The 9,310-nt window shown below is 41.5% G+C and overlaps 1 protein-coding gene across 1 annotated transcript in view; it reads left to right on the plus strand.

The window, feature by feature from the left end:
- tbc1d5 (TBC1 domain family, member 5) overlaps positions 1–9,310 on the plus strand; it is a 392,441-nt gene that overhangs the window by 253,344 nt on the left and 129,787 nt on the right. The gene's annotated exons all lie outside the window — the stretch shown is intronic.

The following is a 9,310-nucleotide window of genomic DNA, read 5'->3' on the forward strand; positions in this document are numbered from 1 at the left end:
ACGTAAATGTTGTTTGTGTATTCTATGGGTTTTATAGTCCCAAATGAAATTTGTGATAACTTTCAAGTTTTTTTTTTTTTTTAATTTGGGGAGATATTTGGAATATTGAAATAGATATAGGAGTTGTGGATGGAAAATCATCTTTATGGCATTTACTCTACCTATAAGGGAAATAGGAAGTGTTTCCAAATTTGAATGAGGGCATTTAATTTAGTAATTAATGGTGGGAAATTTGTTTGAAATAGGGAGGTGTATTTTCTAGTCACATAAACTCCAAGGTATCTAAATTTTTCAATGACAATTTTGAAAGGGAATTTTTGGAAATGTAAAAGGTCTTGAGCTTTTATTGGCATAACTTCACTTTTATTCCAATTTATTCTATACGCTGAGAAGGAACCAAATTGTTCTATAAGGTTTAAAATATTTGGGATACTAACTTGAAAATTGGTGATGTATAAAAGTACATTGTCTGCATATAACGAAATCTTGTTATTGGTATGTTTAATATTGTATCTGTGAATGCCCGGATGTACTCTTATGATTTCTGCTAAGGGTTCTATGGCTAAGGCAAATAACATTGGTGAAAGGGCACATCCTTATCTATTACCCCTGGATAATTGAAATTTAGGTGACAGAATTTGATTAGTCAATATTCTGGCGGCCAGGTTATTATATAACAGCTTTATCCATGAAATAAAATGTTCTCCTAGTTGGAATTTTTCCAACACTGTAAAGAGGTAGGCCCATTCTACTTGGTCAAATGCTTTTTCTGCATCTAAAGAAATAATTGTTAAGTCTTCATTTATCTTTCTGTGTGAATACATTATATTAAACAGGCATCTCAAATTATGAAACAAATGTCGTTAAGGTATAAATCCAGTTTGGTCAGGATGTATTCATTTACTGATGTACAAACTTAGTCTTCTTGCCAAAGTCTTAGCTAAAATTTTCTGATCTGTATTTAGAAGAGCAATTGCTCTGTATGATTCAGGCTCTTCAGGATTTTTGTATTTTTTAGGTATCAATGTGATGATTGATTCGGCAAGGGTTTGTGGTAAAGTCTGTTCTTTAAAAGCATGTATATAAAGGGCTCGTAGACGTGGGGAAATTAAATAATTGAATTTTTTATAAAACTCATTACTGAATCCATCTGGACCTGGCGTTTTCCCACTATTCAGTGATTTAATGGTCTCTTCAATATCTTTTATTGTAATCTCAGCACCTAATTCTTCTCGTCCCTCCTCATTAAGTGATGGAAGGTTGCAATTGTCAAGAAAGTCTTTGATCTTTGCTGAGTCGGCTGATGTTATGGATGCATATAGATTTTGATAGAATTTTAGGAATCTTTCGTTAATATGTTTGGGTAGTGTGAGCAGCTCTCCTTTTTCTGATCTAATTTTCTGAATGGTGTGATCTTTTTCAATTTTTCTCAGTTGGCGTGCCAGAAGTTTGTGCAGTTTATCACCAAATTCGAAATTTTTTTGCTTAATATATTGAAATACCTTAACAACTTTTGCCGAGAGGATCTGATTTAATTTAAATTGTAATGCTGCTATCTTATTATCTTTAACAGTAGAGGAATCAATCGTATTTTCTGAATTAAGCTGTTTAAGCTGATTTTCTAATTCCAATTGTTCCGACCTGTTTTTTTTGTTTTGAAAAGCTTAGTACGAAATAATGCAGCTGATAAAGGCCTTGAAAGATTCCCACAATAATGTAGCCGAAATACTAGGTGTGTCATTTGTCTTATAGAATAATTCCATCTGTTGCTTCAGGTAATCACAGCAACCTGGTTCAGTTAATATTTGTGGATTAAATCTCCAAAACGTTTTTTTTGTTATGCATTCCTTCTAGTTTTAAGGAGAAGGTTAATGGACAATAGTCAGAAATTATGTTATTGTGACATGTAGGATTGAATGTATAAGGGATCAGTTTTGAATCCATCAGAAAATAATCAATTTGTGTATACATTTTGTGAACACCAGCATAAAAAGAGTAGAAAAAATAGTAGATGAAAAAAAAAGATTACAAAAATTGCAGCATAAAGACAAGTTGTTGGTGAATACCACCCCTTGGTGGTGTAATTCGTGTTAACTTCCGTAGATGTTAATATCAAATAACACCGCTCCTTAGGGAGTTAAAAAACGCTGAACAGAACAGAATAAAAAAAAACAGTGTATATGTTTGTCAAGGAGTTCCCAAGGATATTCCCAAAAGGTTAAATATATTTTTGTATACAAAGTAGATAAATGGATATTGGGTATTTAAATTAATATATAAGACTTATTAGATAGTTTTCTGATATTAATGTGTTAAACTATTGACCAAAGTCGGTAAACTTATAGTAATCTGTAAATTCCACCTGCAGTTTGCATAGACAAAGCAGCCTTCTCTCCTTCCCTCCCCCTCTGCCTCCCAGCACATTTCCCAGACATTCCGGTGCAATCCTTAACTTTCCCAAAACTTACCACAACTTACTCAATGCCTTCCTACATTTACTCAACCCCTCTCTCTTTCGTTACCTCTCCCCTCTCCCTGTCTTTCTCGCTTTCCCCCATCGCTCCCTACACTCCCCAAACTTTCCACAACTTCCCCTAAGTAATTCTCACTTACGATGGCTCTCTATAACACTCCTGGGTTCCCTTTTCCTACCTCTAGCTCTAGCTCTCTACAGCTCTACCCCTACCCCTCCCTTTGTATACCATACTCCCTCTCGCTCTGTCATGCAATCTGTCAAGTTCTCTATTTAACATTTTAGCCGACTTTGTGTCGGCAGCTTTATAACAGCATATTGAGTATAAACACAATATAATAACATACAATAAATCTGACAATCAAATAGTGGATATTAGATTAATATACGAGACTTATTGCGTGACTTACTAATATTAGTATATTAAATATGCTATTAAACGATTCAGTTGGGAGCCTTTGGCAGGTTGTTGATTACAGATGTGGTTTACATAGACAAAGCAATCTCTCTCTCCCTTCCTCTCTGCCTCCTTCTGTCTCCCACCAGCTTCCCACGCATTCCAATTCAATCTCTGACCTTCCCCCAAACTTACCAAAACTTACTCAATACTTCCCAGCACTTAGCCACACGCTCTCTCTTTTCCTCCCTCTCCCTGTCCCTCTCATCTACCCTCATCACTCCCCAGTCCCCCAAACCTTCCCAAAACTTCCTCTAACCGCCTCTCACTTACATTAACTTTCTATAACACTACTTCACTCCCTCTCTCTCTCTCTTGCTCTCTCTCTCTCTCTCTCTACAAGTCTGTCCCTAGCCCTCCCCCTCTCTGCCTTGTTCCCTCTCTCTCTATCATATGGTCTCTCAGGTTCTCTGTTTGAAGTTTTAACCGACTGTGTCGGCAATCTTATAACAGCATATTAAGTATAAACACAATATAAATGCATACAATATAAATGAATTATAACCCCTAACCCTATTTTATGACCACTATATAAGTGGATAGTTAGAATGAATTAAAGACACATTATATAGTCCTCTTGATTGGCATAATAATAATAATAATAATAATACATTTTATTTATGGCCGCCTTTCAAGAGTCTCAAGGCCACCTTACAAAAATTTAGCAGGTAGAGGAAAAACATGTAAGGGGAATGAAATAAATAGTAGAGACATGACTAGTACACAAGTAAGGACAGAATTCAATTCAAAACACATTATGAGGCAATTAATGCACAGATGAAAAGGGAGGGGGACGTGGGGCTAAGGATAGGCAGAGGTGAAGAGATGGGTCTTGAGGCGGGACTGGAAGATGGTGAGGGACACGGAATTGCGAATCAGTTGGGGGAGGGAGTTCCAGAGCCTGGGAGATGCCCTGGAGATGGCTCTGTCCCCAAAACTGCGGAGGTTGGACTTGTGGATGGAGAGGAGACCGGCTGATGTGGATCTGAGGGACCGTGAGGGTTGGTAGGGGGAGAGGTGGTCAGTGAGATATGGGGGGGGGGCAGATGGTTGAGGGCTTTGTAGGTGAGGAACAGGATTTTGTAGGTGATCCGGTGGGAGATGGGAAGCCAGTGAAGTTGTTTTTGAAAGAAAGAAAGAAAAAAAAGGGGTTTTGAAAGAAAGGGGAGGTTTGAGATTGGGTGGTAGTTAATAAGAGAGGAGGGATCAAGACCAGGTTTCTTCATGAGATAAACTCAATAAGACAGTTACTTATCCTTGACGGAATCAGCAGTATCTTGGGCAAACTTGAATGCCTTATCCGGATCGGTTCGGTGTTCCTTCGCTTTATATGTAACTCTCAGTTTGGCTGGGTACAGTAGACCATATCTGAAATCTGGTATATCCCTCAGAATGATTCTCGACTTGGTAAAGTGTGCTCTATTCTTCACGACTTCGGCTGGATAATCTCTGAAGATTCGTATGTTATTCCCTTCAAAGCTCAGATTTCTGTTGTTGGCAACTTTCTTCACGATGTCTTCTAAAACATAGGAGTTGTGTATCTTCAGAATCAGCTGCCTTGGTTGAGCTGCGGGTCCTGGCCGGGTTCTCAGAGCTCTATGCGCCCGATCCAGTTTGGGTTTTTCATCCAGGTTAAATACATCTTGGAGTAATTGGGCTGCAAAATCACGAGGGTCTCTACCCTGTTCTTTTCCTTCTTTCACCCCAACAATCCTTAAATTCTGGCGTTTAGAACGCCCTTCCAAATCAAGACATTTTTCATTCACCTTGACAAGTTGCCCAGAAATACGTTCCAGTTCAGCCATCCGTTTGTGTGTTGTCTGAGCATTTTCAGTAGTAGCAGATTCCAATTCCCGAATGGCTTCACTATGTTGTTTAGATGTAACGAGAATGGGTTCCAATTTACGGCTGATATCAGTTTCGAGACTTTTAATTTCCCCTTTCAGAGAGGCATTTACTTCTTCTATGCGGACATCTATCTTATCGATCTTTTCACAGATTTCTGCTCTCCCAGCAGCGATCTCCGACTTTACAGCCGCAAGTTGCTCACCCAGTAAAGTTTTGATTTCTTCCACTAAATGTTTTTAGCTGCTTCCATACTTGAAGTGGAGGCTTCTTCTTCAGAGACTTCTTCACTTTCCACAGTTTTCACAGGGCGTTTCTTCCGAGGTGATTTAGAGCCTTTAGGAACTGTAGGAAGTCTTCTTGTGGGGTATCTTCTACCGGTCATTTAAAATACCGGAGTCGATTTCTGATGATGTCACTTATGCGACAACAAGCGTCTGCCGGTAAGTGATTTCTTCCGTTTTTATGTATTATCGGCTGTTTTAGCGATTTCAACGGAGCGGAGTTAAATGGCGCACGTCTTAGGTCGCCAAAACATTACCAGAAGTCCTCGTTCAGTTTAGTTAAATCTTAGGAAATTATGTTAGGTAAACTGTTGGGACTGAAGGCCGATAAATCCCAAGGGCCTGTTGGTCTGCATCCCAGAGTACTCAAGGATGTAGCCCTAGAAATGGTGGATGCATTGGTGATCATTTTCCAATGTTCACTCGCCTCTGGATCAGTTCCTGTGTACTGGAGGGTAGCCAATGTACCTCCACTTTTTAAGAAAGGAGGGAGATTAATTATAGACCAGTTAGCCTTACACCGGTAGTGGGAAAGATGCTTGAGTGGATTATTAAAGATGTTATAGCAGCGCATTTGGAATGCAGTGATGGGATGGTCAAAGTCAGCATGGATTTATGAAGGGGAAATCATGCTTGACTAATCTTCTGGGAATTTTGGAAAATGTAACAAGTAGAATGGATAAGGGAGAGCCAGTGGATGTGGTGTATCTGGACTTTCAAAAAGCCTTTGACAAGGTCCCACACAAGACATTAATATTGGGGTAGGGTAAATGCCAGTGCCCCTTGAGGCCAGGAGTGGAAGCTGGCGAGTGTACCTGTGCCTCATGACTGAGGTCAAGTGACCTTCTAGAAGTTTCTGTTGGTTGTTGAAAATAAACTCTTCTTGCAAGATGTCGGACGTGTATTCATTGTGCTAGTCACAACAGGATCATACCAAAAACATTATATGGTGTCAGAAGTAAAATGGAGGGACTCAAACCACTGGGACCACTCTCCATGCAAGAAGAAGAAGAATGAGCGACTGCGGGCCGAAAAAGAAGAAAGCTCGGAGCCGAGGATAGTTAACCAGTCCCAATGCTCAGTCAAAAGAGAAGGAAAAAAAAGCAGGTCACAGTCCAAGTCAAAGAGCAAGCCCAAAGAGTAAGCGCGTGGCCTCGCCTCGCAAACAGCGGAGGGCCCAGAGCCGATCAGCCTCACGAGCCTCTACCACGTCCTGCAGCTCCTCATACTCACCCAGCAGGTCGAAAGTCCCGTTCGGAAGGCCGGCTGATAGTGGATTCCACCCACCCGCGTGACAGACAATCGGGCGGGGGAGATGGAGAGGAGGTCGCCCCCTGTGATGGCCAGAGATCGGCAGGGGGATCGGGATCACCAGCGAGGAAAAGGCGTCACGAGTCCCCGACAGAGGAATCGTAGGTCTCCACAGACTGCCTCTCCCAGAGGGAGTAATGGCCGCCACGGCCACCTTCCCACCGTGTTGCCCCTCACCCGCGCCTGCACGACGATAACGGCCGCCGCCATGTTCGAGAACTTAAAGGAGCCCAGCGTTAAAGGAGCACGACCTGAGCTGCAGTTTAAAGACGCTAAGTGACAAATTTAAAGAAGTAAAAGTTAAGAAGCCAAGAAGTGCAGATGATTTGTCGAAGTTTCTGCAGGAGCTGAGTTATTATGCAGGAAACAAAAGAGTAAAAATATTGCTTTGAAAGTTAAGTTGGATGAAGTACATGCCAGCAACAGAAATCAAAAGAGCGACAAAAGTTTTTTTTGAAGGGGGAGTCCGCTTCCTAGATGGAGTAAGTCTCCAAGATGAGGCGGAGAGTCAGCCCAGGATAGAGCCCTGTAACCCAGGATAGAGCCCTGTAGCCCAGGATAGAGCCCTGTAACCCAGGATAGAACCCTGTAGCCCAGGATAGTCCTGCAGCCGAGGATAGACTCCTGTAGCCAGGGATAGGCCACCTGTAGCCAGACGCGGCAAGAAACCTAGACAGAGGAGCCAGTCTCCCAGATGCGAGAAACCTAGATGGAGGAGTCACTCCCAGAAGCAAGAAATCTTCTCCCAGAACCAAGAAGTCTCCCAGAACCAAGAAATTGTCTCCCAGAAGGGGCCAGTCCCCCAGACGACACGATGCGCTGAGACGCAGCGAGAGGCAGGAGCCAGTCTCCCAGACGCAGTGAGAGGCAACGAGACAGAACCCTAGGTTTCTAGGTTTTCAAGTTAAAGTGGAAAACAGCAGCACACTTAATTGATTCTAATGTAAAACTTTATGTGGATATTAAGGTTCATAAGCAGAATTTAAATCGAATGCAAAAGAGTATTGAAGGAAAATATATGGGAAATGTACAAATGTTCTGCTGAATTAAAAGCCAAATCTAAATGGCTTTAATAGTACTGTATTTTCATTTATATGTCATGGACGTACACGTAAATGAAACCCCAACGTTGAAGGGGGAGATGTAATGTTTGTATTTGTCATCAATATTAGTATTGAAAATAATTTGTTATCCACATTAAATTGATTAAAGGTTAAATTTATGACCCCAACGTTGAAGGGGGAGATGTAATGTCAGCGCCCCTTGAGGCCAGGAGTAGAAACTGGCGAGTGTGTTTGTACCTCGTGACTGAGGTCGTGACCTTTTAGAAGTTTCTGTTGGTTGTTGGAAATAAACTCTTCTTACAAGATGTCGGACATGTATTCACTGTGCTAGTCACAACAGGATCATACAGAAGACATTACAAATGTTATAGCATCGCATTTGGAAAGCAATGATGGGATCGGTCAAAGTCAGCATGGATTTATGAAGAGGAAATCATGCTTGAAATCTTCAGGAAATATTGGAGAATGTAACAAGTAAACTGGATAAGGGAGAGCCAGTGGATGTGGTGCATCTAGACTTTCAAAAAGCCTTTGACAAGGTCCCACATTAGTATTGGGGGTAGGGTATTGGCATGTGTAGAGAACTGGTTGGCAGACAGGAAGCAAAGAATAGGAATTAACGGGACCTTTTCAGAATGGCAGGCAGTGACTAGTGGGGTGCGGCAAGGCTCGGTGCTGGGACCCGAGTTATTTATAATATATATTAACGATTTAGACAAGGGAATTAAATGCGCCATCTCCAGGTTTGCGGATAACACAAAGCTGGGTGGCAGTGTGAGCTGCGAAAAGGATGCTTTGAGGCTGCAGAGTGACTTGGATAGGTTGGGTGAGTGGGCAGATGCAGTATAATGTGGATAAATGTGAGGTTATCCACTTTGGTGGCAAGAATAGGAAGGCAAATTACTATCTGAATGGTGGCCCATTAGGAAAAGGGGTACAACAAGACCTGGGTGTGCTTGTACATCAGTCACTGAAATTAAGCATGCAGGTACAGCAGGCATTGAAGAAAGCTAATGGCATGTTGGCCGCCATTGCGAGAGGTTTTGAGTTTAGGAGCAAGGAGGTCCTACTGTAGTTGTACAGGACCCTGGTGAAAGCACACCTGGTGTATTGTGTGCAATTTTGGTCTCCTAATTTAAGAAAGGACATTATTGCTATTGAGGGAGTGCTGCATTGATTCACCAGGTTAATTCGCGGGATGGTGGGACTGACGTGATGAAATAATGGGTCGACTGGGCTTGTATTCACTGGAATTTAGAAGGATGAGAGGAGATCTTATAGAAAAATATAAAATTCTTAATGGATTGGACAGACTAGATGCAGGAAAAATGTTCCTGATGTTGAGGGAGTCCAGAACCAGGGACCTAAATTTAAGAATAAGGGGTAGGTCATTTCGGACTGAGATGAGGACAAACTTTTTCACCCAGAGAGTTGTGAATCTGTGGAGTTCTCTGCCACAGAAGGAAGCAGGGGCCAATTCACTGGATGTTTTCAAGAGGAAGTTAGATTTAGCTCTTAGGGCTAAAGGAAACAAGGGATATGGGGGAAAAAGCAGGAATGGGGTACCTGTACTGATTTTAGATGATCAACCATACTCCTATTGAATGGCGGTGCTGGCTCGAAGGGCCAAATGACCTATTCCTGCACCTGTTTTTCTATGTTTACAGTGAAAAGCTTTTATTACATGCTATCCAGTCAGCAGACAGAGATCAGAAAGTTTGTGTTTTCCAGTATGCTTGCTTTCCTTTCCTATATCAAAATCACCTTTAGTCGATGGTAATTTGGTTAAGAGTTGCTGTTATTTACCAAAAATGTTGGCACATTCAAAATAAGAAATAAAGGCTGTCCCTGGATATCATGAAAGTTCTGTTCCTGA

Source organism: Leucoraja erinacea, chromosome 2, assembly GCF_028641065.1.
Source record: "Leucoraja erinacea ecotype New England chromosome 2, Leri_hhj_1, whole genome shotgun sequence".
NCBI classification, from domain to species: domain Eukaryota; kingdom Metazoa; phylum Chordata; class Chondrichthyes; order Rajiformes; family Rajidae; genus Leucoraja; species Leucoraja erinaceus.